Below are 6,088 nucleotides of genomic sequence, written 5' to 3' on the forward strand. Positions count from 1 at the left end.
TCAGACAGAGACGAATTCATTTGGTTGTTTGTTTTTGCTATAAATCAAAAGGTATTGGCCATGTGTGGTTCCAGGAGAAGGGGTTTGGAAACGAAAGAGCAAAAATAATGAGACGCTATGCCCGGTATTCAGCAAAACACTGAATATATAACACAGGCTATCAGCTCTGTGTGGTTTTTCCTCTTGTGGAGCAGCTGTCTTCATAGCTTCCATCAGTCTAAGCCTATCTGATAAAAATGCAACACACAACAGTGTTGGCATTTTGGGTTAAGTGTGGGCTTTGAGCTCAGAGGTTAGAGTCGGGTTTAAGTTTATGCTTTGAGCTCAGATGAAAGTTAGAGTAAGGTAAAGGTTTAGGTTTTGATTTGTGGTTAAAAGAAGGGTTGGGTTTAGGGATTGAGTTGAGGTTTATGTTAGAGGTAGGGTTAGGTTTAGACATTGAGGTAGAGTTAGGATTTGAATTTAAGTTAGGTTAAGAATTTGATCTGAGGTTAGGTTTAGGTTTAGGCTCTGACTTAAGGCTTAGGTTAGGTATGCTTTGGTTTAGGCTTTGAATTGAAGTTAGAGTTGGAGTTAGGTTTAACTTGTGGTTAAAAGGAGAGTTAGGTTTAGACTCCAAGTCGATTTTAAAATGAGAGTTAGGCTTTTAATTGAGGTTAAAGTTGGGTTTAGGTTTAGGCTCTGACTTAAGGCTAAAGTTGTGTATGCTTAGGTTTAGGTTTAGACATTGAGTTAGAGTTAAGATTTGAATTTAAGTTAGGTTAAGAATTTGATCTGAGGTTAGGTTTAGGTTTAGGCTCTGACTTAAGGCTTAGGTTAGGTATGCTTTGGTTTAGGCTTTGAATTGAAGTTAGAGTTGGAGTTAGGTTTAACTTGTGGTTAAAAGGAGAGTTAGGTTTAGACTCTGAGTCGAGTTTAAAATGAGAGTTAGGCTTTTAATTGAGGTTAAAGTTGGGGTTAAGTTAAGGCTTTGATTTGAGGTTAATGGTAGAGTTGGGTTTAGGTTTAGGCTCTGACTTAAGGCTAAAGTTGTGTATGCTTAAGTTTAGGCTTTGAATTAGAGGTTAGAGTTAGGTTTTAGTTTAGGCTTTGGGTTGAAGTTGATGATAGAGGTAGGTTTAGTTTATGCTTTGAGCTCAGATGAAAGTTAGAGTAAGGTAAAGGTTTAAGTTTTGATTTGTGGTTAAAAGAAGAGTTGGGTTTAGGGATTGAGTTGATGTTTATGTTAGAGGTAGGGTTAGGTTTAGGGATTGGGGTAGAGTTAGGATTTGAATTTAAGTTAAGGTTAAGAATTTGATTTGATGTTTGAGCTTTAGGTTTAGGCTCTGACTCAAGACTTGGATTAGGTATGCTTAGGTTTAGGCTTTGAATTGAGGTTAGAGTTGGAGTTAGGTTTAACTTGTTGTTAAAAGGACACTGAGTTGAGTTTAAAGTAAGAGGCTTTTAATTGAGGTTAAAGTTGGGGTTAGGTTAAGGCTTTGATTTGAGCTTAATGGTAGAGTTGTGTATGCTTAGGTTTAGGCTTTGAATTGAGGTTAGAGCTAGGTTTAAGTTTAGGCTTTGGGTTGAAGTTGATGATAGAGGTAGGTTTAGTTTATGCTTTGAGCTTAGGTGAAAGTTAGGGTTAGGTAAAGGTTTAAGTTTTGAGTTGAGGTTCATGGCAGAGTTAGATTTAGTTTAGACTTTGATTCAAAGTTAGATTTAGGTTTAAGTTTATGCTTTAAGCCCAGATGAAAGTTAGAGTTAGGTTTAAGTTTATGCTTTGAGTCCAGATAAAAGTTAGAGTTAGGTAAATGTTTAGGTTTTGATTTGTGGTTAAAAGAAGAGTTGGGTTTAGGGATTGAGTTGAGGTTTAGTTAGAGTTAGGGTTAGGTTTAGACATTGAGTTAGAGTTAGGATAAGTTAGGTTAAGAATTTGATTTGAGATGAGATTTAGGTTTAGGCTCTCAAGACTCAAGACTTGGGTTAGGTATGCTTAGGTTTAGCCTTTGAATTGAGGTTAGAGTTGAAGTTAGGCTTAGCTTGCAGTTAAATACACTGAATATATAACACAGGCTATCAGCTCTGTGTGTTTTTTCCTCTTGTGGAGCAGCTGTCTTCATAGCTTCCATCAGTCTAAGCCTATCTGATAAAAATGCAACACACAACAGTGTTGTCAAGCCAATAATAAACTAATAATGAATGATAAACTCTCATTTGCGGATGCCTATTATGAGCCATCGTTTAATTAATTTCCAGCGGCCAGCTTTAGATTGAAATTAAATTTCACATTTTGCAGATTGAAACCCAGTTGCAGCAGTCAACAGATGTGGCATATTTGTTTGTGTGTGTGTGTGTGTGTGTGTGTGTGTGTGTATGTGTATGTGTGTGTGTGTATGTGTATGTGTGTGTCCTCTGATATCCCATTTATCACCAAAAGACTGTTCCTTTTGGTATCATTATCAGTTTGAATTCCCACAGTCTCCGCTGTCATCTATGACTAATGATTCCAAATTGATAAGTGATCGATCGTGCATGGGCTAACGGGCCTGTAGCAGCGCTCATCCATAAACAATCCATTACCCCCCCCCCCCCCCCGTCATTAACATGCACTCTTGTCTCCACATCTGCATTAACTGGGTGGACAGAACTGTAACTAAATAGCAGCAGCCAATATCAGCCCGTCCCAATCCTGGCCTGGTCTGATCTGCGGGTTATACTGAGAGGGAGGCGTCAAGGGTTGGGATTGGGAATGTCAGCGTGAGCGTTTAGGTTCTGGGTTCGGGAGAAAACTGTGGTTTGAGGGTGAAGTAAGAGTTAGGTTTGGGTTTAGGCATTTTGGGTTAAGCGTGGGCTTTGAGATTAGAGGGTAGAGTCGAGTTTAAGTTTATGCTTTGAGTTAAGGTGAAAGTTATTTAGAGTTATGAAAAGGTTTAGGTTTTGGTTTGTGGTTAAAAGGAGAGTTAGAGTTAGGTCTTGAGTTGAGGTTAATGCTGGGCTTAGGTTGAGGCTATGATTTGAGGTTAAAAGGAGAGTTAGGCTTCACTTAGGGTTAATTTTAAAGTAAGGTTTAGACACTGATTGATTTGAGGTTAATGGTAGAGTTGGGTTTAGGTTTAGGCTCTGACTCAAGGCTAAAGTTGTGTATGCTTAAGTTTAAGCTTTGAATTGAGGTTAGAGTTAGGTTTAAGTTTATGCTTTGAGCTCAGGTGAAAGTTAGAGTTAGGTAAAGGTTTAGGTTTTGATTTGTGGTTAAACGAAGAGTTGGGTTTAGGGATTGAGCTGAGGTTTATGTTAGAGTTAGGGTTAGGTTTAGGGATTAAGGTAGAGTTAGGATTTGAATTTAAGTTAGGTTAAGAATTTGATTTGGGGTTAGATTTAGGTTTAGGCTCTGACTCAAGATGTGCTTAGGTTTAGGCTTTGAATTGAGGTTAGAGTTGGAATTAGGTTTAACTTGTGGATAAAAGGAGAGTTAGGCTTAGCTTGAGGTTAATTTTAGAGTTAGGTTTAGACATTGAGTCGAGTTTAAATTTTTTTACATTTTTTTAATTGAGGTTAATGTTGGGGTTAGGTTAAGGCTTTGATTTGAGGTTAATGGTAGAGTTGGGTCTAGATTTAGGCTCTTGACTCAAGGCGAAAGTTGTGTATGCTTAATTAAACCTCAATTAAAGCCTAACTCTCACTTTAAACTCGACTCAATGTCTAAACCCAACTCTAAAATTAACCTTCAGTGAAGCCTAACTCTCCTTTTAACCTCAAATCAAAGCCTCAACCTAAGCCCAATTTTAACCTAAATCCAAGGCCCAACTCTAACTCTAGCATTAACCTCAACTCAATGCCTAACTCCAACTCTCCTGTTAACCATAAACCAAAACCTAAACCTTTCCATAACTATAAATAACTTTCACCTTAACTCAAAGCATAAACTTAAACCCGACTCTAACCTCTAAGCTCAAAGCCCATGCTTAACTCTAAATGCCTAAACCCAAACCTAACTTAGGCTTTGAATTGAGGTTAGAGCTAGGTTTAAGTTTAGGCTTTGGGTTGAAGCTGATGATAGAGGTAGGTTTAGTTTATGCTTTGACTTAAGGTGGAAGTTAGAGTTAGGTGTAGGTTTAGGTTTTGAGTTGAGGTTCATGGCAGAGTTAGATTTAGTTTAGGCTTTGACTTGAGGTTAGAGTTGGAGTTAGGTTTAACTTGTGGTTAAAAGGAGAGTTAAGCTTAGCTTGAGGTTGATTTTAGAGTTAAAGTTCAACATTAAGTTGAGTTTAAAATGAGAGTTAGGCTTTAATTGAGGTTAAAGTTGGGGTTAGGTTAAGGCTTTGATTTGAGGTTAAGGGTAGAGTTAGGTTTAGGTTTAGGCTCTTTTTAGGTTTATGCTTAGGTTTGGGCTTTTAAATGTGGTTAGAGTTAGGTTTAGGCTTTGATTTGAGGTTGTGGATATCTTGGAGTGGAGTGTAAGTTTAGACTTTGAGTTATGTTTTGTTTATGCTTTGCATTGAAGTGAAAGTTAGAGTTCGGTATAGGTTTAAATTTTTTAGTTGAGGTTAAAGTAAGAGTTAGGTTTAAGTTTAGTCTTGCCTTGTTCTTTTGAGGTCTATTCTGCTTCTGGTTTTGTTTCAGAAGCTCTTATATAGATACATATCCTCTGTTTGGGGGGTCCAGGGAATCTGGATAATATTAATTAATTAAATAAATAAATACATAAGTAAAATTACAGTGATAATTATTTAGTATTATGTATATTTATTATTATTATTATTTTAGTTTATGCTGTTGCAAATGAGACACTGAGACCCTGAACAATTATGAAGTACAACTTGTATCAGCATGAGGGCTGAGCTGCAGAATTATGATTCAGAATTATGATTAACACTTAGTATTAATTAGTAACTATTATTATTATTATTATTATTATATAAATAAAAATCTATGTTATGTAGTTTTGCATCTGCAAGTCTTTAAACATGCAGTGATGTGCAAAAGTTTGGACACCCTGGGCCCATGACGGGCTGTGGATTAGTACACCTTGTTTAAATAAGTGAACACATACTTTAATATGACATTTTCTTGCAGATTTCAGATATATTTCAGCATTCACAGACTTAATTTAAAAGTAATAATAAAAAGAGAAACATTAAATTGTACCAAACCCAGGCCACATGTTTTACGTTTCCAGTCTGTTAGATTGGTCATTAAATTCCATCAATAAGCAGTAATTCCGTACTACAATGTTAAGCAGAGTTTCTCTGCACAGGATTTGAACTTATTTCCACTTATTAACATGCATTTTCCACTGGACAAGCACTGCAGACCAGACAGCCATAATCAAAGAACTTATAATTAATCGTTTTTTAATTAATTAAAGATCTGTATGCCAATTGTTGGTGTAAAAGAGAGGTGGTTCGGGTGGGCACTAGTTGTGTTAGGCAGTAATGAGAAAGGCGGGGGGAGGGGACGGGGGTTGGTTTTTTAATTCAGTGTAATGAATTAGCGAAAGGCCCGGGCCCAGTGGGTTAGATCTGAAAACAGCCTACTTTTCAGTGTCATTGCATTGCTTTGTATTCCCTTTGATACGTGGCTCAGCAGCATTTGAATAAATCATGACAGCATATGGATGAAGCCGAACCCATCATTATGTGAATGTTTCATCTCAGCATGCGGTAGCCTGCCAGCTCTGGCTATAGTGCTCCTCACCAGCCACGGACTTCGTCACCCCATCCCGCCGCGCTGAAGCCCACCACAGTCTCTGTCCCCGGGGACACGCCACAGCAATTGCCAGGATCATGAAACATCATCAGACAGTTTTTAATCACAGCTGAAAGGCATGTCGTTATGCAGTTTTAGCCTAAAAGTGCACTAGTAACTCAATTTTTTACTATTTTACCAATAAAACAACAAAAATATCTGTAATATAATTTTTTAAAGAAATTTTAGATCATCCAGATTTCAACTATGGAACTTTTTACTTGTAATAATATCAGATCATATCAGATCTACAGATCTATAAAGCCATGGATGACATTTCCGTAATGTAGTTTTCACTACACTCCGAAAAATAAAGCTGCTACTAAGGATTCTTTGAGTGACACCACAGAAAAAACATTTT

The sequence above is a fragment of the Salminus brasiliensis genome, chromosome 10, assembly GCF_030463535.1.
Source record: "Salminus brasiliensis chromosome 10, fSalBra1.hap2, whole genome shotgun sequence".
In the NCBI taxonomy this organism is placed as follows: domain Eukaryota; kingdom Metazoa; phylum Chordata; class Actinopteri; order Characiformes; family Bryconidae; genus Salminus; species Salminus brasiliensis.